Source organism: Ursus maritimus, unplaced genomic scaffold (genome assembly GCF_017311325.1).
Source record: "Ursus maritimus isolate PB19 unplaced genomic scaffold, ASM1731132v1 scaffold_15, whole genome shotgun sequence".
Classification (NCBI taxonomy): Eukaryota; Metazoa; Chordata; class Mammalia; order Carnivora; family Ursidae; genus Ursus; species Ursus maritimus.
In genome coordinates, this window is record NW_024423897.1 from 25,187,699 (window position 1) to 25,211,481 (window position 23,783).

At 38.3% G+C, this 23,783-nt stretch overlaps 1 protein-coding gene across 7 annotated transcripts in view; it reads left to right on the forward strand.

Annotated features, from left to right (window-relative positions):
• ARL15 (ADP ribosylation factor like GTPase 15) overlaps positions 1–23,783 on the forward strand; it is a 435,459-nt gene that overhangs the window by 244,507 nt on the left and 167,169 nt on the right. The gene's annotated exons all lie outside the window — the stretch shown is intronic.

The following is a 23,783-nucleotide window of genomic DNA, read 5'->3' on the forward strand; positions in this document are numbered from 1 at the left end:
GCTGTGATGCAAGTGCAAAGACAGCTGGTACTGGCGCACAAAAACAGACACATAGACCAATGGAGTACAGAATAGGAACAAATGGACCCTCGACTCTTGGGCAACTAATCTTTGACAAAGCAGGAAAAAACATCTGGTGGAAGAGAAGCGTCTCTTCACAAAATGGTGCTGGGAAAACTGGAGCAGCTACATGCAAAAGAATAAACTTGTCACCTCTCACACCATCTCCGAAATAAAACTCCAAATGGAATGAAAGACCTCGATGAGACAGGAATCACATCAAAATCCTAGAGGTGAGAACATAGGGCTGCAACCTCTTTGATCATCGGCCACAGCAATTTTTTCATGTGACACATCTCCAAAGGCAAAAGAAACAAAAAGAAAAAAAATGAGCTAGTGGGACTTCATCCAAGATAAAAAACTCTGCACAGCCAAGGAATAAGTCAAAAAACTAAGATGAGTAAAGCCCACGAATGGAAGAAGATATTTGCAAATGACCTACAGATAAAAGACTGGTCATCCAAAATTCTACAAGAACTTCTCAAACTCAATACATTAGAAAAGCAAATAATCAAATCAAAAATGGGCAGAAGATATGAACAGACACTTTTCTCATATGAAGAATCAAGCAAAATTGGCTAACAGGACATATTTGAAAAATGTTCAAAATCACTAGCCATCAGGAAATTCAAATCAAAAAGCCATATTGAGAGATACCACCTTGCGGACAGTTAGAATGGCAAAAATTGACAAGCAGAAACAAAAAATGTTGAGAGGATGTGGAGAAAGGGGATCCCTCTTACACTGTTGGTGGGAAATGAAGTTGGTACAGCCACCCGGAAAACCCGGTGGAGGTCCCTTAAAAGTTAAAATTGTTACCCTATGATCCACAATTTCGCACTACTGGGTATTTACCGCCAAGATATGGACGTAGGAAGAGAGAAGGGCCATATGCAATCCCAATGTTCATAAGCAGCATTGTCCACAAAGTAGCTAAATTGTGGAGGGGAATGGAGATGTCCTTCAACGGATGACTGGATTAAAAGATGGGTCCATAATAAATGGAGATATTACCAGCCATCAAAAGAACGAGTTTTCACATTTGCTGCAACATGGATGGGACTGGAGGGAGACAATGTTAATCTGAAATAGTGTTCTAGGCAGAAAGACAATTATCATATGGTTTCTCTCATCTATGGAAATAAGATAAACCGTAGGAAGACGGAGGTGGAGAAGAAAAAGGGAAGAAGAAGGTAAACAGAAGGGAGGAAGTGAACCATGAGAGACTATGACTCCATGAGAAACAAACTGAGGGAGCTTCAGAGGGAGGGGTGGGGAATGGGATAGGCCAGGGTGGTGGCCCATTCTAAGGAGGGCATCTGTATTGCATGGTAAAAATGTCTAAGGTGTTACAGCACAAGTAATGAATCTGAACTTTACATCAAAATCTAGGAGTACGCAGGCTGGTGACTAACATAATATAATAAAAGTGAAGTATGGATGGGCGCCGGGGCACAGCGGTTAAGGATCTGCCTTCAGCCTCTTCGGCGTGATCCCGGCTATGGATCAGCCTCCACATCAGGCTCCTCCCGTTAGGAGCCTCTCTTCTTCCTCTCACCCCCGACTTGGTTCCCTCTTCCTACATGTCTCTACTTCTCCTGTCAAATAAATAAATAAATAAAATCTTTAAAAAAAATTATTATTAAAAAGAACAAAATAGTGTTTTGTTAAATATATATATATTTATATATAATTTTATAATTTATATAAAATGTTCTTTTGGTTACAAAAAAGCCTTCTTTTATATTTACATAATTTATATATATAATATTTATATAAAATATATAGCAATTTATATATTTACTCTTTAAAAGAAACTACAACATATTTTTTAAAAGATTTTATTTATTTATTGGTACAGAGATAGAGAGCCAGCAGAGGGAGGAACAAGCCAGGTAGTGGAGAGGAGAGCAGTGCTCATAGCGGAGGGTCGGAGTGGGCCTACAATCATGGGGATCATAGCCCTGAGCAAGGCAATGCTAACATGCTCACCCAGGTGCCTAAATACAAATATTTTATGTGGGGCTTAAAAAGCCATAATATTTACGTATTTTGAATTATAAACTAAGGTCAGGTAAAAATCATTATCATATACAACGGGTAAAATGTGAAACCTATGACCCTAGGTAAGAGTATGAGATCGCTGGAACTCAGGCGCTGGGATTTCTTTTTTTTTAAGATTTATCATTTATTTATTGACAGAGAGATAGAGAACATCAAGTAGGCAGAGTGTGCAGGCAGCAGAGGTGGAGAAGCAGGCTCTCCACTGAGCAGGCAGCTCTGGATCATGGGGCCCGATCCTGGATGCGGGATCATGAGACTGAGTCGCAGGCAGCCGCGCTAACTGACTGAGCCACCCAGGTGCCCCGGACGTGGATTTTAATACACATCTGCAGTTTGTCTTTTAACCCCATTGGCTCTTTGATATTCATCATACTGGCAATATATCGGATAAGTATGTAGCATTTTACACAGACCACTTACGTGGGTATGAGGATTTCAAAGAGCACCCTCATAGTCCCTTGTGATACTGAATAGCAAAGTAGAAACTTCAGGGTGTATATAAGGTAATGGGATTAAAGTGCAGTATTAGTTCAAAAATATTAAAATTAGGAAGGCTTTGTGAGTAAGTTCTTTCAAACTGACCAAAAATACACAAAAACTATTTTTGAGAAGGTGATCCTCACTACAGAATTAAACCAGTAGTGAAAAAAGAATCTTGTAAAAATCATCTTCCTGAGGCCAAAACATTACATTTTTAGTTGACATCTTCTTTGTTAAAAGGTAGTAAGTTCTGATATATCCCAGGTATATAACTGCAACACTTAGAGATGAAACTGAATGAACTAATAATCCTTAATGTTAATTGGGTTTGAATGTGTAATTGGTCTTTTGTAAATTCTCAGACCATGAACAAAAATCCATGGAGGGCAGACATCACTTATGACTTCTGCTCATGAAGGAGCAACCATTGGACCACCTTCGGGCCATGTAATACATGTCTTGGCAAGACCCCTTCCACTCAGCGCCATTTTCCCTCTGCCTTTAGAATGTTCAAAATGGTCACCCCAAAGATAATCTGGTTAAAGTGTTCCTCATCAAAAAAATACAGACTCAACAGGAGAAATTAAGACTACTGATAAACTCTCTTAATTTATCATCAATTCATTTATTTGAGTTCTTCAAACGCTGGACCCCCTTCTTTTGAGTAGATCGCGAGCTCCAGTCTGAGAATCAGCTGTTTAAGGAGCTCTGTTGCTAGAAGAAAGAAGTGGTAGGAACACCTTCAAATAACACAGAACAGCGGGTCTGCAAAAAAGCAACTTGAAAACGCGTAACGCAAGAGAAATTCGGAATTCCGATAGACATTCATATTAGCTTTTCAAAGGTCAAATACTACTGAGAGACCAGAGTGGTGGCTGCTGGACTCATGGAAGAATTCTCAGAAAAAAGTATCAGAAACTGAGTCCATGTAAGACTCACGTAAGTCAAAACAACTCCACCTTCAAACAAGGGCTCAAAGTATTAAAAAAAAGGTCTTAAAGGAACTTAGTAATGTCTAGTTACACACATTCTGTGGGAAAATGCACTGTTCCAAGGGAAAAAGTGTTCAAGCCTTTACGCTAAGTGTTCTGGGGGTTCTCATTACTTTAATTAAGATGCATAAAGACAGACTTGGGTCTATAAAAATAACTGATAAACACCATTAGACTTGAATCAATGTCTACACACCTTCAGACTTATCCAGCATTCTCTTTTAAATGGTCAATCCGTCAATCCACCCTAGCCGTCTTCGTTGTACTGGCAAGTGTGAGGCTACCCCGGCAAGGGGCTGGGTCGTGAAGGGGCCTATCGTGACTCTCAGATTTTTAACTACATTTCAAAGAATACTTTACAATGCATTTGCGAAACATTTTGGTGGATTCTGGAATCTGAGAAACCATTCCTTTCAAAAGATGTAATTAATCAAAGCCATTATGGAAAACATGATGACTTTCTTGAATTATGTGTCTTCTTGAATTATGTTAATTTAATTGCAATGAATCTAAAAATTAAACTAATTATTTCTTTCAAACAATAGAATTTATAATATTTAAAGTGGCCACCCCATAATATTCTTTTTTGAATTGTAATCTTTTATTTGCCCATTATTTATTTGCCCTTTTAAGGTTAATATTGTGGGGGGGGCAAACATAGTGAGTTATTCTCATGCCCAAATTGTTTATTTTTCTCTTGATGCTGAACCCACTTTGCTCCTAATTCGTATGAATGTGTCATCCAACTCAAAATCCTCAAAACAGCTTTTTGCAGGATCACATTATATAGTGCTTCCTATGGCTGATTTGAGTAACAGTACCGCTTTACAAACACAGGAGGAACCAGCAGAAGTGGCTGTCACCCCTCTATGTAATTCTCACTGCCAAGACAATAACCAAAAACATGAACATACCCGGATCCTTCAAATCACCAAGCGATCATATGCTAAGAGCTCAATAACTCTCCTTCCAGTACAATGAGTTTTATTTTAAACTTCTATTAGATATACAGTTGGCCCTTGAACACAGATTTGAAGTGTGTAGGGTACACTTATACATGGATTATTTGAAAAAAGACAGTTAAGTACTGTAAATTATTTCTCTTATGATTTTCTTAATAACATTTTCTTTTCTCTGGCTTACCTTTAAGAAGCAGTCATATAAAGGATATTGTATTAATCAAATGTTTATGCTTTGGTAAGGCTTCTAGTCAATAGCAGGCTATTAAGTATTTGGGGACTCAAAAGTTAAGCAGATTCTCGATTCATGGGAGTGGGTGCCTCCTAACGCCTGGGTTGTTCAGGTCAAGCTGTCTGAAGGCAGGCATTAGCTACCTCATAATTAGTTTTAAGAGCATTGGCCTATTGTAAATATTCAACCTCCTCCTATCCTATCTCTCACATGAGTAAGTAAAAACAGAAGCTTCCTCCAAAATTACTGATCTCCCTAAGACTGTTAAAATGACTATCCCTCACTAAAAAAATAACGAGTGCACAATTCCTAAACAATTAGAATGAGCATCTTTTCAATGACCAAAAATTCTCTGTTAAAGTGTAAAATATTAAATTATAAGTAAGAATGATTGGACATATAAGCTCACTATTAGAGTGAACCCTGATAGCATGAACATAAGTTTAAATAATTTTAAATTGTTATCTGTAATAGTGCTACTGTGTAAATATCAACTGAAGTAGCGAAGGAATAAAGTGATTTTCAAGTGAATCACACACACCTTATTTAATACAAAAGACTCAGTAGTTTATGGATTTCATTTAAATATCAAACTTGTGCTTTTAAAAAGTAAAATGAAAAAGATGGAAGAGCAAGCAAATATTTCAAAAATTAGTACCTACATTATAATTTATATAAACATGATAAAATGATCAGGATAAAGTTTCAGTCAGACTAGAATATCCATGTACTAATTAATGCCTATATTATAGTATTATTTTTAGTTCCTGGAAATAAGTTGGCTTTTGTTATCTCATCACTCTCTATGATTTCACTGGATAATTAGCATTGAAGTTTGTTACTCAAAGATCCATTGCTTGAAGCAGAACCAAAACCATCCAACCCAAATAACACAGAATAAAGAACTGAAAAGAAAATCAAGAATATCACCACGGATCTTAAAAGAAAAACCAAGCAAAAAGCAACTAGGTGCCAACATTATGCTAAGTGCAAAATTCTACTGCCTGACAAGTAGTTCTTTCTTCACCTGCAGAAGCACATAATAACACTTTCTGAAACTCATTTTGAATATCTTTCCTTTTATAGTGGATAGAAAATCCTAAAATGTTGAATAGGAAGAAAAAAATTTTTTAAATCTCCTCTTCAGATATTCTTTCTAAATGAATTAGAAATTCAGAATCTAGAATGAGATCTGGATAAGGTGTATAGTGCTTGTAAATGTTAAAAACAACAAAAAATTCTATGTGAATTCAATTTTAAAGCGTAGAGATTGAATTTAAACCCTTTGAGAAACAATCTTCCTAGAGCTACTTTCTATGAACATGGGCCCTGAACTGGGTACACATGGAATCCAACGTACTCCAGAAAGGTAGTGCTCATTTCAATAAATAGCAGATAGAGAAATTCTACAACTGTGGGACAGGTTTAGGCACTCTGCAAATAGTAATATTTCTGAAGATTAAACATTTTAAATATTTCAGAAAAGCAAGGTAAGAAAGTTAGAGGGAGAGCAAGTGAAGGGAACAAAAAGGTTGGCACCAAAACATAATTCATTCAGGGGCTGCTGGTTATAACATGGCAGTCTAACGTGAGTATTTAAGTCAAACTCTTTTCATTTTATATGTACATTCCTGAAACATGTCTTTGGGGGTGGGATAATTTCAACCACCAGTGATTTTTTAAATCAGCATTTGATATATGGCTATAAAATTATTTTTGCTTGATCATGTCCTTCTACTTCACCCCAAGTAAGAAAAAGAGGCCTGAAGTTTTTGTATTTTTCCCCTCTTAACTTCACTTGAAATAATTTCATGGAAAACATGTTAAAACCAAGTATTGAAATATTAATGCAAATAAATATTCATGTTCAAAGAAGTCTAAAATTCATAAAATATAAATATCAAAACAGGAGTTAAAAAAAAAAAATCCGAGAAGTTTGATTCACTTGGAGCAAATTCAGCTGAGTGCTGGAGAAGGCAAGTCCAGGTCCTCTGTCACACTGGAGCAGCAAAGATGGAAAACTCTCTTTTCACTTATTGGAGAGCTGGGACGATTTAGAAGCTTTTGAATTTCAAGTTTATGCTGCTCTAGCCTGCTTGGCTGCCATCACAAATTACGTCAGATTAGATACAGCTTTAATACACAAACTTATTCCCTCAGAGTTCTGGAGGAGAAAAGTCAAAATCAGGGTGCCACCATGGCATCAGTTTCCCTGTGAAGGCTTTTCTTCCTGGCTTTTGCTGTGTCACACAGGGCTGTGGGAGGGGGTAGGAGGGAAATGACACGTGGCTCTTCCTCTTGCCGACAATTCTACTGGGTTGGCACCTTACCCTTACCCTCCACCCTCTTAACCTTAATTACCTCTAAAATCCCTGTGGATATAATAGCGTCAGCATGAGGATGAGGGCTCTTAACACATGAATTTTGAGGACACAATTCAGGCCTAGCTTAAGTCAAAAATACAGATCATCTTATGAAAAGATATGTAATGGCTATAAAGTTTTCTTACATTTAGTTAGTGGTTCTTTTTGTGATTTCTACTTTAGGTCTTGTTTTGAAGTTTTTAAACAAAAAGGTGGTCAGGAAGTATTTAGTCTTATTTGTTTGAAATAACAACTTCTATGGTGCCCCACAATGAACCAGGGAGCAATTAGTTTGTATCACAAATAATCAACTTGAGAAAGAGAACAAACCAAAATAGTACCTCACAATCGCTTCTATGTGATGCATTGATGGTTCAGAGGGAAGACATGATCCCTTCAATCAGTCTCAATTCTCCAGGATTCTTAGTGTGAGCATTTACCCTGTGTGTGATTCTAATACTGAAAGCTGAGGTATTTCTTATTCAACCTGACCCCTGAATGCAAATCAATGACTGCATCTTGGGCACAATGGAAGAAACAGGGAAATGCTTCAATGTTGGATATAAAATGACTCGTTATAAAAATCCTAAAAGATTTTCAGAGGAAGTTTTGACTCTCAAGGATTTCTCCTCAGGCGGACTTAAATGTGACCGCTATGAGGAGATGAGCACTATTTACTTATATTGCTAGCTACATTCTTTGAAAGGAGTATGTATACTCATTTGAAAGAAAAAAATCCTAAAATCTAAAATCCTTAAAAAGGATAAAAATTATATTATGAAGCATCTCTTCTACTGTGACAATTGCTGTGTTCCAGATTGAGTGATATAGCCTTCCAGTGATGCATAAAGAAACACCGTCTACCCTATTAGCTCCCAGTTTCTGCTTTCTGGCCTCTCCTTGAGAACGCAGTGGCTCTTGCACAGTTATCTAATGCTCTGAGAAGCTCTTCCTTCTTAGTTCCAATAATGTAGGGGAAAAAAATGCATGCAAATACCATCTTTCAAACTATGAAATCTTAGCCAAACATTTCATTAAATAGTATCTTAGAGTTGCCGAACAACAGGACATTTAAAAGACTCCTAGATTCAGAGTAACCTTGCCACTCTCCAGATGAGTGGTCACCTTTCTTGGAAAATAATGGGAAAAGCTAAGAGACCGATGAAGGCCTATACACCTTCATAACTTCGGTGAAAACTCTCTGAAGGAAACAAAGATATATTGTGAAGCCAATGGTGGCATGCCTAAAAATTAGGATTTCACACAGTGCATTTCTTTTCTCAGTAGTTGTGTTTGATAGTAATGACTTAATTTATCGAGGAAAAATAACTGTGCTTTCTCCCGCTCAGAAGAGAACAATCAAAAAGAATCTAATTTCATGAGCAATGCCTCCAAGCAAGTGGAGGAAAGAGAGAAAGCTCATGCTTTCTGCTGCGGTGTTGTGTAAGTAAATACATAGTGCCACTGATGGACTTAAACAATTGGGGCTCTATCGGAACAAGGAGAACTCCTAATGCAATTGGAATGGGATTCAGTGGTACACTTTTAATCTTTAAATAATTTTCGAATATTCTGCATGCTATGGGATTAGTACTCATTTGACTAACTTATTGTAGGCTTGGTGTGCAAGAATTAAAATGACACTCTGGATATGACACTGACAAATGAGACACTGGATATATTTAAATGCAACATAAATTGCTAAGCTTCAGGTCAAAGTTTTCCATGAGAAAATATCTCCAATTACAGCTAAAGTCAAGGGGAAGATATCCTTTCTCAGTATTTAGCAACTTTATATTAAAATCTTTTATAAGTATTAACAAGGTATATGGTGAACACTGGATCTCCAGGTTCCAGACTTTCTTGTACCAAAAATAATCATCGGTTACAGTTGTAAATGGCACTACAGACATAGAACTAGGAGTCCTGAATAATATCAAATGATTTTTTTATTCTATTTAATAGGGGAGGTTTTTCCTGTTTCAAGGAGTAAACTAACACTTCAGAGGTTAATTACCCTGATCAGTTGTTCATTATCCAAGAGATTATACTTAAGCATGTGCTACAGTTTAATGTAGTAGTGGGGTTGTGGGGAAATTAATCCTACAGACAACAAGATGACCAGGATCTATGTGGAGGTAGTAATCCTCACACTCCTCAGTGTTTACCCCATGGGGCATCTAGAATCCAAGGGCTGGAGTCCTCCTAGTCTTTGGAGAGTCCCACCTCAAAGGAATCATTGAAGTCGCCAGGAGGACCTCTTGGAAGTGGCCGGCCCAGGGGTGAGGGCACCTGCAGGCCTCAGTTGGAACGCCCTTGTACCATGAGCCCCAGTGAGTAGACCTGGCACTCGCAGCTTATGTGACCAAACCCACAAGAGGTCTATGAGGCCTTCATGGACACGACGTACTTGAGAATGGGAGCGAGTCTCAGCCACAGATGGCTGCTGATAGACTGACGGGTAGTGGGCAGACTATTCTTGGGCTCATCTAATCTTAGAGATCTGGAGACTCCCCAGAGGAGGTGAGGAGTAGGATAGTTCGGGGCCACCACAGTGGTGCTGACTTTCTCTCGAGAAAGATCCAGGGCTGTGAACCTTAAAAGTGGTCTTTTTATTTGGGGCGGAAGTGCAAACAGAAGAACCACCACCATGTCTCCCTTCCATCTCAATACCACTCACATCCCCTAACTCCCTGAGAGAAAACTGTAAGACCACCATTGTTTTTCAGGAACCCTGCCTGCACGAGCTTAGGGGAGCTCCTGACACTGCCATTCCCCTCTAGAGTTAGCTCTGTCCGTTGGCATTACTGCACTGTAAGCTGAGGCAGGGCTGGGTGCTCTCTGGAGGACAAAGTGCTAATGCTCGTATTTTGCAAACACATGAAGACAACATTGCCTACCCGCCAGGGGGTGAGCGGCACCATGTTCTGGGCAAGGAGGACTGCAACTGATTTACTCATCCGAAGCAAATTTTCAGGGGTGTAATGGGAGTTGAAAAATCATCATCTGCAAAGCTGCTACAGGGACAAACATGATTCGAAAAATGAGTGGGTGGGAGAGGTCACTATTTATGGAACCCTTAGTGAGGCTGTTTGCTTGGTTCAGATATTAGCTGATTTGGCTAATGTCTGAGTGTATGGAAGCAGATTTTAATAAAAACCTACTCATAATTTGAGAAACCACTTCATTGAAATTTAGAACAAATGTACTCTTGGAAACTACACTTTGGGCAAGGCTGAATTCATTCACTTGGTAGAACAGAGGGGACACTGCTACCTTGTCTATTCACTATAGAATGTGAGAACAGCAAAAAGAATGGATTATTTTTTAACTCTGTCATCTTCATCACTGCTTGGCAAACTATCAGGGATAAAACACATCCAGAATAATCTTGGTTTTCTTAACATTTTACCAGTCCTACTAATTGTATAATCACAGATGTATCTGCTTATTTCTTTTATTTTATCCTCTGATCTCCCATTTCCTTATTCCTTTTGCATGGTTAGTTTGGAACAATACTATTCAAAGTGTATCTTGATCTGAGAAAAAGACTCAGTCCACAAATGAGGTAAGTAGAGAAACTAAGGATACTGTTGAGAAATATCTGAAGGAATTTACATGGCTATGAACTTCCAAATATGTGGTCAGTGTTCTTATTTCATTGAATGTATCGATGAAAAGCACTGGTCCATGTTGGAGTTAGTGAGGTGAATCAGTCCTTCACCTGGACATTTTATCGTATTGGTTTAAATATTTGGCAAGCATGTAAATATTTTAAAATTCCCCTCAGCTACTACATGCAACTTGCTTGAATTTATTAGATCAACACTTTGTAATCTGTATTCTTAGATCTATAAAGATGGCCTGGGTGTTTGAAACATTCCAGTTGCCTCTATTTTCCTTGGAAGGTTTTTTCGTAGGAGAACGGTCAGTGTTAAAAGCGTAAACATGCAATGAAGAAAGAGAAGAGGCTGATGGATATTGGGGCAGACAGGCTTACAAATAATGGCTCTATCCTGAGTAGCCTGAGGCTCTAGATATCACACATACACTCCTATCATCTGGATACCTGATAGTAATCTGAGTCATGGCCCTAATTAATACTTGGACATAGGAGCACTTTTGTCAAGATACACACTTTTTTTAAAAAAAAATCCTCTATGGCTAAAAGTTCCAAATGCAAATAGCCCTCACCCTCTGCTCACAGGAGATATTAGAGGAGAGCGTCATGACCTGAGAGGAGAAGCAAAGACAATCAGGCAATGAAAGGGGCTATTAAGAAATGAAATTCATGCATGTATGTATTTTGAAGGAGCTCAAATGCACATTCATCAAGATAAGCGAAATTTCATTAAGCTTTCACAGTTGAAGAATGTTTGAAGTGTGATTGTTGACTCTGACGACAGCTGCGTTTATGACCTCCCCAGACAGAATGGGGAAATAAAAAATTCGCCTTCCCACACACATATTACTGATCATTAGTTAATCTAACATTCTGTGAAATATGTAAGCAATTGGCTATAAAAATATACACTAGTCCACTGAACTAGGAACAAAAGTCAGAGAATGGCTCCTAAGGAAAATAAGCAACGGCAAATGGCCCAATGAGTAAGTACAAAGAAATTGGGCCTTCATTTTCTGGGCTTTGGGTTTACTTTTTGCAAATAGATCCAAGTTCCGTATGGGTAGAAGTATAATGATCTGAAAAAGATTGAAACAAAGATCTAAGGGAGGGATGAGAAATTTATATAGGTCAAACTCAATACATTTCATAGTGACTATTTTTATAGTCTGAAGCACGTAATTTATTAAACCCTCTCTTATGTAGTTTTAAAACTGTTTAATAAACTCTCAGTTCAAGGCTGGATGAAGAGATTTTTCATTTTAAAACTGTAGGCAGAAGAAAGGTGTCTGAACTCTGACCTAAACCATTTATGGTATTAATGCTGACAACTGGAGCTCCACTCATTTCCTAACGCTAAACCATGAATGTTATGCATACTTTAGCAATCGTGGTCCGCCAGGATCCCCAAGGTGGCAAAACCAAAAGCATGCCGCGGTTCTTCACTCTCTACTTGCAGGAAGTGAAAATCTGGTTTGACACCTACAAGGAATGGCAGACACTGGGCCACAACTATTCCAGTCTGCGGTCTTTGCCATCACAGCTTTGTAGTACAGCTCGAAATCCGGCATTGTGATGCCGCCAGCTTTGTTTTTCCTTTTCAACAATTCCTTGGTGATTCAGTGCCTTTTCTGGTTCTGCACAAATTTAAGGGCTGTTTGTTCCAGTTCTTTGAAAAATGTCATTGGTATTTTGATTGGGATTGCATTGAAAGTGTAAATTGCTCTGGGTAGCATAGACATTTTAACTATGTTTATTCTTCCAATCCATGAGCATGGAATATTTTTCCATCTTTTTGTGTCTTCTTCAGTGTCTTTTAAGAGTGATTTGTAGTTTCTAGAATATAGATCCTTTATGTGTCTGGTTAAGTTAATTCTGAGATAACGTATGGTTTTTGGTGCTATTGTAAATGGAACGGATTCCCTGATTTCTCTTTCTTCAGTCTCATTGTTCATGTATAGAAATGCAACTGATTTCTGAGCATTGATTTTGTATCCTGCCACATTACTGACTTGCTCTATAACTTCTGGTGGTTTGGTGGTGGAGTCTTTTATGTTTTCCATATAAAGTATCATGTCATCTGCGAAGAGAGACTGTTTGACTTCTTCTTTGCCGATTTGAATACCTTTTATCCCTTTTTGTTGTCTGATTGCTGTTGCAAGGACTTCTAGTGCTATGTTGAATAATAATGGTGAGAGTGGGCATCCTTGTAGTGTTCCTGATCTTGAGGGAAAGGATTTCAGCTTTTCCCCATTGAGAATGATATTCGCTGTAGGGTTTTCATAGATGGTGTTTATGAAATTGAGGCATGTACCCTCTATCCCTACACTCTGAAGGGTTTTAATCAATAATGGATGCTGTATTTTGTCAAATGCTTTTTCTGCATCAATTGAGAGGATCATATGGTTCTTGATTCTTTTCTTGTTGATATGATCTATCACACTGATCAATTTACAAATGTTGAACCACCCTTTCATCCCAGGGATGAATCCCACTTGGTCATGATGTATAATCCTTTTAATGTACTGTTGAATCCTATTAGCTAGGATCTTGTTGAAAATTTTGGCATCTATATTCATCAGGGATATCAGTCTGTAATTCTCCTTTTTGATGGGGTCTTTGCCTGGTTTGGGGATCGAGGTAATACTGGCCTCGTAGAATGAGTTTGGTAGTTTGCCTTCTGTTTCTATTTTTTGAAACAGCTTTAGGAAAATAGGTATTATTTCTTCTTTGAATGTTTGGTAGCATTCCCTGGGGAATCCGTCAGGCCCTGGACTCTTGTTTTGGGGGAGGTTTTTGATCACTGCTTCAGTCTCTTCATAATTAATTGGTCTGTTTAAATAATCAATTTCTTCCTGTTTCAGTCTTGGTAGTTTATAGGTTTCCAGGAAGGCATCCATTTCTTCCAGGTTGTTTAATTTATTGGTGTAAAGCTGTTGATAACAAGTTTCTAATGATCCTTCCTATTTCATTGGTGTTGGTTGTGACCTCTCCCCCTTCATTCATAATTTTATTAATTTGGGTCCTTTCTCTATTCTTTTGAATAAGTCTGACCAGTGGCTTATTGATCTTATTTATTCTTTCAAAGAACCAGCTTCTAGTTCTGTTGATCTGCTCTACTGTGCTCCTTGTTTCTAATTCATTGATCTCTGCTCTAATCTTGATCAACTGCTTTCTTGTGCGTGGGTTAGGACTGTTCTTCTGTTCTAGCTCCAGCTTCTTGAGGTGAGAATATAAAAACTGCATTTTAGATTTTTCTATTCTTTTGAGTGAGGCTTGGATGGCTATGTATTTTCCCCTTAGGACCACCTTTGCAGTGTCCCATAGGTTTTGGACCATTGTGTTTTCATTCTCGTTGGTCTCCATAAATTGTTTAAATTGATTTTTAATTTCCTGGTTTACCCAATCATTCTTGAGCAGGATGGTTCTTAGTTTCCAAGTGTTTGAGTTTCATCCAAATTTTTCCTTGTGATTGAGTTCCAATTTCAAAGCATTGTGGTCTGAGAATATGCAGGGAATAATTTCAGTCTTTTGGTATCGGTTGAGACCTGTTTTGTGACCCAGTATATGGTCTATTCTGGAGAAAGTTCCATGTACATTTGAAAAGAATGAGTATTCTGTTGTTCTGGGGTGTAGTGTTCTGTATATATCTATGAAGTCTATCTATTTTGTTCTAATTTCTGTTTTTTGTTTTTCATTTTGGCTGTCTTGTGAGTAAGATCTTAGATGACCATTATAGAAGACTTAAGAAAAATAGTATTAAATTTGGAGAAATATGTGCACCTCTCTGTTTGTTGCAGCATTATTTACAATCGCCAAGTTATGGAAGCAACCCAAGTGTCCATTGATAGATGAAGGGATTCCACACACACTGGAATATTAGTCATAAAAAAGAATGAGATCTTGCCATTTGTGAACATGGATGGACCTAGAGGTTATTATGATAAGTGTAATAAGTCAAAGAAACAAATAGTGTGATTTCACTTACATGTTCAATCTATAAAAATAAAAAGCAGAAGCAGACCCATAAATACAGAGGACAAACTGAGGGTTGCCAGAAGGAGAGGTGGGGGAGGATGGACAAAAATGTGTGAAGGGGAGTGGGAGATCCAGGCTTCTAGTTATGGAATGAATAAGTCATGGTGATAGAAGATACAGCATAGGGAATATAGTTAATGGTATTAGAATAGTGTTATATGGTGATAGATGGTAGCTATACTTCTGATGAGCATAGCATAATGTATAGATTTGTGGGATCACTTTGTTATACACCTTAAACTAATGTAACATTGTATGCCAACTATATTTTTAAAAAAAAACAGTGTTAGTTAAAACCTCATATAATTCCGTATGAAGAAGCTTCATGTCTGCTTGGGGAAGAACACATCAATTTCTTGAAGTTCCTTGTTTGGCTGGTGACAGCAACAGAATCCGAGGGTTAGAAGAATTCCCCATATTCTCCCTAACTTGGCAAAGATCATGAGCATTGATTTTTGCCATGTAAATTTAGAGCTTCTGTGGGCCAGAAGACTTGAATTCATTTAAAGCAAAAAGGTAGTATGGCAAGCCATGGCTTTCCTTGTCCTTCTATTTTCAGTGCTAAGACTCATTCTGTCAGGTCTGCATTGAGTTTTTGTCAGAGTTTCTCTTCAGCTTGGTAGATCTTGGAATCTTCTGGTACTTAAAGTTCCACTTATCTGATGTGCTGAATTTATATTTCTAGACCTTTTGTGTCCCATGAGGACATAAAACCCCGGGGATGTAAGGAATAAGAGACTAAAAACATGGAGACTTTGTGAGGATTGCTACCACTGAGACTTTGGTTGATGAATATGGGCAAATGGACTCAGTTAATTTAAAATTCTCTTAACCTTTTATCTGCTTATACATACCTTTTATTTGAGAGTTATTGTACCAGATATATTTTAAAATAAAGCTATACCGTCAAACAGAGAAGATCACAATGAAGAAGAAAATAGATGTATTTTACTCTATTAAATTAAATCCCCTCGAACTGGTGAATGGTAGAATCTGATAGCTCTGAGAACTTGTGCCTTAACACCATAGCAATTTGCCTCATCCATCTGGTTGGGGAAGGACATCTGGTTGAAGCTCGTACAGATTTCAGTGCTCTCACGCATCAAACTTTATAGAACTAACTACAAATTAAAAGTTGACGATGTCATTTCCTATTTTGATCCTTACCTTCATTATTATTCTCCCCTTCTTGGTTGTTTTTAAGCTTTCCCTTGAATTCACAGCATTTTATTGGCAATCTGTGGTTTATGAACTGTGTTATTCATAGCCCGTCTTATTAAGGAGGAGAAAAGGAATAAGAATGCTCTGAGTAAACATGTCACAACCACACAGGGAGGTAGGTGCCGCCATCATCCTCATTCTGCAGATGAGGCTCAGGTGGTGAGCAGTCGATCTGGTGTTTGAATGCCAGTATCTGTACACGTTGCAGACGTAGGATTTTTTTTTTTTCTCATCACATGGAGATCGGGCATATAGTAAAGATCCTAATCAACAGTAAAATTGCCAAATTAGTGAGCTGGAAGAGAGGCTGACACAGAGTGTGAATATCCAGATCAGCACCCTATGAATAAAATAGTTCCACTCTGGTTTTTCTCTGCTGCCAGCGCATATGAGACCAGAAGGCAACACCTGGAGTGACGGGGCCCCAGCCAGTCTCCTTGCTCTATCCTGGCATTCCTCCTGAAGCTCTTAAGAAGCTGGAATGTTAGAGTAACTAGTGAGAGGCACGGTAGTCGAGATGAGTTCTGTGCTTACAGGCAGTGCTACATTCCCACCTGGCTGATACTCAGACAGCCGGTTGTAAGGCTTCTTGTTCCTGCTAGTTTGAGCCACCCTCATGTCTCTTGGCTCTTCTTTTAATCAAGGAGGACGAGAAGGTGGAAAACGTTTCTTTAGGGTTTAAATGATGTCAGTAATTGGCAAAAGGAAAAAGGAAATTTAATCTGGGAGGATCACAGAGTCATTGGTCTTTTCCTTTCATCTACTTATATATACTTATACTGACACCATCAGACTATTCCTGTTTGCTTTACCCAGGATGTGACAGTGTTAATTCCATATTTTTAAATGAAGGCATTTTTCAGCCATTTTCTGAAGTAAAATGTTAACACTTTTACTTGAGCTTTGGGTTTAGTACCTCACACAACGCAGGAGTTTGCTTCAGAGTTTGAGTCTTCTCGGATATGTGGTGAGAAGTTCAAAATTACCCCTTATTTATACAGCCTTTGGCAGTTTGGGCAATGCATTTTGTCACCTGTTTGCTGTCTTACGGAGAGCTGGAAAGTTTATGAAGAAATAGAAAATATGACTTTGAGCCCTTGACATTTTAAAATAAATGTACATATTGTTAGTGACAGATTGCTAAACTTGGCTTTAGACACTTAGCTATGTTTCTTGCCAAAAGTAATCCAGATGTGCATAATTTACCCGGCTGCCATATGTGCACTGACGTGTCTTTCTATAATCAACTGTCTGTTCAGTATGGTTACAGTTAAATGTTCTTTTTTATCAACAATCTTTTGAAATAGCACTGGCTTGATAACTTATTTTAAATTTAACAACTCAAAAAGTAACACACAACCAGTTTGGCTTTAAACCTAAGTGACCAGATATGTTGAGTATCTAGAAAAGACATTGACAATCCAAATTCTCTGGGGCCCTATGTATTTTAAGGGGGGAAAATCTAGGATACCAACTTCAATGTGTGATTCCGTTTTGCTGAGTTTCTTAGGAGCATGGAATGGAAGGTATATGTACCCAATAAATGTCGTCAAAGCCACCATGAGTAACATTTCTAATGAAGTAATTCATTTTAGAAAACAAGTGTGAAAAAGAAATCCTGATACAGGATGAAATAAATAAGAGGAAAGAGGACGGTTCTGTTTCATTTACTAACTCAGTATCTTTTGTGCTAAGTGCTGGTGACATTTGTGACTTTTCTTCAAATGAGTGATGAAGCTGTACTGATTGCCAAGCCCTATCTTTTTGTTGAAGAAAGGCATTGTTTTCCAGAGAAATTCTGTGGAGAAATTTTGTGGAGAAAATGTGTGTATGATAGGAAATATTACTTCTCTGTTACCACTTTTTATTGATACTTAAAAATCACTGTGGAGAAATTTAGACCACATGACAATAGCATTTCCTTAATGATTGTAACTATCCCTGAGAGCTAGTTACCTTGAAATACCATGTCCTTGTTTTTTTGTACTCGGTGACACTGAGCCACTATCATGTCTAGACAGGGGTGTTGTCAACCATGTGTGTCCTTGTTTGTGTTTGTCCACAGCTGCAATTAGGTTTTTCACACTGTCCCCATCTGTGGAGGCTGGCTGCGCAGTGACCTTGGCCAGTTCAAAGTCTGTTTAAGCCCCTGTGTGGAGAGCACTCAGAGCACAGATGGTAGGACTGATGATGGGGAACCATTGTGCTAGTGACCGGACTGCTCCTAGCCAGCCTATCCCGTCTGCAGTATGATTTTAAAAAGATGTATCCTAAAAGAAAAAAAGAAGAAGAAGAAGAAGGAGAAGGGGAAGATAAAATAAAATAGAAATAAATAAAAGATGTATCCTACAACCTACAGTATTAGGACGAAAACTGGTTCAGTGGCATTCTTGGAGGGGCATCTCTTCTTCATTATGATTGTAGGCCATGTGTAGCTCTTGTCTTCTAATCAGCTGCCGTTTTCCCCTGCACAGTCCAACAGGAGGTTCTGAACGCTAGTGCACCAAAAAAGCACAGAGGCCCATAAGAATTCCAGGTTTCTCACTTGAAGGCTGCAGCTTGGGTCTGGTTTTGAAAACAGAATATGCATTTGAAAAAAAACAAATCTGATTTAGACTAAACTGTAACTGTTATTTACCCTGCCTGAGCTCACTTGTCAACTTGGAATCTTCGGTGAATGATTTGCAATTCTTCTTTGCAAATTTGAAATGTTCAAGCTCTATCTTCTACAAGCTGCCAGTCATTTTTGTGATTAAAACATTTATTGGTATATCTACAGATAGTTTTTTAACACACATATACATATATAATCATACAATTAAGTTTTTAGAGGGAGAATTATTATTACTATTGTTATTACTACCACCATCTATTTTTGGCTTTTCCTGATTAATTTTGAATTAATAAAAATTTCCCAAATTACTAGATTCGTCCAAATTCAGAGAACTTAATTTTTTTTTTTACTTTCAATACTTTTGTGAATGTCATGTTATCTCACAGAAGCCCACGATTCTTTAAAATAAATTATATATTAATACAACATTTTGGAAATAACAATGACAACAACAACAGTAATTATAGCAAATACGTATTAAGCCTGTATATTGTGCTGGGTAGTGTTCTGACTGCTTTACTTGGCTTGCATTTAATCTAACAAAAAGATGACCTGATACCATTGCCGGCCTAAGTTTACAGCTAAAGCACCTAAAGTTACCTAAAGTCACACAGCTAGGAAGTGACAGAGCCAAGCTAGAAACCAAGGGTATAGCTCCGGGACCCCATTTCCCTAATTACTGACTCCAACAGTACCAATATTAACATATCAACCGTACAAAGAGCCTGTCCAGGATGTCGAAACAGTGTGATGGCATGATCCTGATAAACATTTCCATCTTTTGTCCTTGGGAAATTGCCATTAAGATAAATACACCTCAGGATCTCCTTTGTTTAGGCTAATACCCCTGTCTGACAGTTTGCTGCCTATTATAGGATTTATCTCACCTGGCCTACCTGTTGAAGTCACTCTGTAGAACTGGGACCAATGTTGTATTCTTCCAACAACTTATAAATTAGAGATATAGAAACAGACAAAAGACATAGTCTGTATCCTCAAGAGGTTCACTTAGAATGGCCCAAGTGGGCATGGCTGATTTTCCATAAATGTGGGGAAGAATTGACTTTCTAGAGACTATTTTGGAGGTACGTGGAATTGTTGTATCAATTTATTCAGTTGTGTTTTTCTGTTTCTCAGTGTCTGTGTCAATGCAATAGAACCCACTAGTTGCATCCTGTCTCCTGATGCTGAACATCTAAACCTTCTTGTTTCGTTTTACTTCATGAATTTCTCTTCCCATACTTTACCTCCACTCTTGTTTTCACTGGAGTTTGATAAAATGGGAAGAAGATAGTTTGGAGTGAGATGTCCTTGGTTCAGATCTTAAGTCTACTAGTCTTTACCTAGGGGGGTGGTAGGTAAGTTCTTTGAGCCATCATTTCCTTATCCTCTAGGCCTGTATTGAAGATAACAGAGAATAGTGTCAAGACATGGTCCTTGTCCTTGAAATGCTGACACATTAGTGGAAGAGATAGATACAAAAATTACCAGCAATTGACTAAGTACTATGGCAGTGGTACGTGCCACCTGCTCTAAGGGCATAGAGGTGGGTACTCAGTTTTGGTGAGCGACACTTAAGAAAGGACACTAAAGTATAGAAGACTTCTTATGAGGAGATCCGGCACAACCCTGGCTAGCACAGGAGTGATTTTATAAGTGTTCATTTATTTGCGTAGTACTTACTGACTTCTACCATAGGGCAGACCATGTGCAATTTGCTGGAGATGACAAAGGCCGTGGTTATTGCTCCAGGAAAACACTGAATTGTCCATTGCTCTGAATATTAAGCAAAAGCACTTGAGCTTTCTGTGGTCAGATGCTGTGGCATAAACATTGGATGCACCGTGATTAGATTCCTAGCACCAATAAATCTGTTTACATAGGCATTAACTTGGTAGCTTTTTATTTTAAAATCTCCATTTTGATGTAAATGAACTAAGAAAAAGGTGAGTATATAAACAGCTTGCAGATGCACTCTCTCATGCCTGCAAGCAAGACACATATCCCTACTTTTGTGAAATCTTTAATCAGATCATCTGTTAGTACAAGTAGTTTAGTTCACAAATAATGCGTAGTTTTTAAACAGTTGTTACACGGGGCGCCTGGGTGGGTGAGTGGGTTAGGCGTCTGCCTTCGGCTCAGGTCATGATCCCAGGGTCCTGGGATCTCCCCGAACCGCCCTCCGCCCCGACGTCCTTGCTCAATGGGGAGCCTCCTTCTCCCTCCCCTTCTGCCTGCCACTCCCCAGGCTTGTGCTCTGTCAAATAAATAAATAAAACCGTTTAAAAAAAATAAACAGCTGTTACACAAGTGTAAGTTTTACGCTTCTATTTTTCACTGCAATGATGCAAATACTGGAGAAAATTGTCAGGAAAAATCTCTCTTCTCATCTCTTCCCAAAATGCAGTGTAAATAGCATATATTGTCAAATCTTAGTAATAATAACACCCATGAAATACTACTTCCTCAGAGGAGTGAGAAAAATATTTTGATATTTAGCAAATGCTATCCCAACAGTGGAGGAAGTGCCAATTTCCTGTTAGATGTTGAATCAGTCATTCCTACTGCAAGTAGTAATTGAGCAAACATGGCCAAATTTTAATCTATAAGTAACTTACATATATTCTTTTTGGTTGTAGTTTTCAGTGAATCTAAAATATTTAAGAGGAATCTCTTTAATAGACCCTACTTCAACTTCCTGTTACCATTGCCCCGTGTTTATCATAACCATCTATGTTGGTGATTATGGTTTCATTTCTGTGTTACTCTTTTTTCAGTAATTTTCTTTACATTTGTATTATAAAATAACATTATAAAAATGTGGAAAATAGAATAGAAACAAATTTATAATCCCATTATCCTAATACAGGGCTTTGCAGTCTCTGCACTATAGACATCTGTGGCTGGAGAAGTCTTTCTTTGGGGGGGGGGGGAGTCATCCTGGATATTGTGGGAAGTTTAGAGGCAGACCTGTAGCACCCCCTGAGCTTTGAAAACTGAAAATACCTCCCAATTTGCCACCTGTCTCCTGGGGGTAAAACTGCCTCTCCACCATTTGAGAATTGCCCTAATATGAAGCTACTACCAATTAAAATGTTCCTATCAGTTTTCCACTTACATAGAGGTCCTTTGACGGAGTTATAATAAAGGGTGTGCATGATGCCATATTCTTATTTTTATGTCCTATAACATCTAAGCATTCTCTCCTGTTAACTAGGTATCAAAATTATCACTTTTTAATTAGCCCCCTCTGGAATGTTTTATGAATAACATGGCAAATAACATCTTTGTGCATATTTTCCACTTTAAAATTTCCTCTTAAAGTGTGTGCTGTGTTGCCTGTGAATTCTTTTCCTGATTTTTCTGTTATTAACAGGTGGAGGCTTCTGCTTAGGTAAAATGGAACCAAGAGTGGCTTTGTTCCTGGGAGATAAAGCACTACCTGAGTTGTCTCTAAACTCTGTGGAAGTCTGTGCTTTTATAAGACTAGACGGTTTACACACCCTGCAAGGTGCCCTGCTGGGGAAGGGCTGGGCTCCCCTTTGCTCGTGGAAAGCCCCCTTTCCCCTCATGTGCCTCTAGTTCCACAGGAGAGAGCTCCCAGGCTTTGGAATCAGAGAGATGTGGATTCATTCCTGCTCCCAACAGTACAAGCTTTGTGATTTGAGGCAGTATACACTCTGAAACCTTCTCCTCATCTATGGAGAGGAAACAGCTTATTACACAGAGCTATTGTGATTCTTAGAAATAATGTTTTAAAACATTTAGCAGAATAAGTACTCAATAACCAATGGCTCGAAGTTGAAATAATAAGAACAGCACGGCTTCTTTTTCTTGATCTAAGCCAGCATGGTCCAAAAATAGATGCGGACCACAAATGTGAGTCATATAAGTAGTTTAAATTTTCTAGTAGCCACATTCAAATAAATTTTAAAAAATAGGTGACATTTTAATATTCCATTTTAGTTAGCTCAGTATTTCCAAACATTATAACTTTTGCATGTAATCAGTATTAAAAATTTTTAGTGAGATGTTTTATTTTTAAAGCCTTTGAAATGTGACGTGCACTGTGATATGAAAAGGGGTTTTGTACTTACAGCACAACCCTGTTTGGACCAGCCACGTATCAAGTGCTCAGTCGCCGGATATAGCTAGTGGCTACCTTACTGGCTAACACTGCGCTGAGCAACACTTAGAAGATGCCAGGTTCGCACATACGCGTAATTGGCAAATCAAGTTATTATTAAGCACAATAGCCACGTCTCTCTTGGAGATCAAGTAGTTCTAGTTACCCTTGAATTTGCACTCCCCCCCCCTTTTTTTTTAAGATTTATTTATTTAGAGAGCGAGAGAGAGCACAAGTAGGGGAAGGGACAGAGGAAGAGAGAGCATCTCCAGCAGACTCCTCACTGAATGTGGAGCCTGCCACAGGACTTGATCCCACAACCCCAAGATCATGACCCCAGCTGAAATCAAGAGTCAGACGCTTGAACTGACTGAGCCACCCAGGTGTACCTCCCTTAAAAAAAAAAAAAAAAAAAAAAAAAAAAAAAAAAAAACAGGAGAGAAAACTGTTAAAACTCCTGTGTTTCAAACTGCACTTCTCTGTTTTGCTTAGTTCTGTAGTTGTCTGTAGAAACAGCTTACAGGTACTATCAGTTTAATGTGGATTGTATCTTATTTGCTCTTCAGCTTAATGTCTGACTTGGTTTGTCCAAACGTTTACCATTCAGCAAGCACTTACGGCGCACTGAATGGCTGCTGGCATACCGTGCAGAATGTTCTCTTCCATTAACTCTTTGGTACTCACAAAACTTTCATGGGCAGTGGTCCTATTATCCCCACTTTCCAAACGAGGAAATTAAAACAGAGTGCCCAGATCCCATGCCTGAGATCACACATCTAGGAAGTAGAAGATTTGGGGTAAGAATTCAAGAAAACTGCTGTATAGCTTCCTACCCTTATAGAACCGCTGCAGGCTGGCTTTTTCTCCAAGCTGTTTCTCTGAAGACAGTCCAATTATTTTTATTTGTCCCATTGTAATACTTGGTCAGGACTTGTTACTCCCAGTAGATATTCACATCTCCTGCCGAGTTTTCTGCTGTTGCTCTAAAATGCTAAAAGCATTGGTTTTGTTT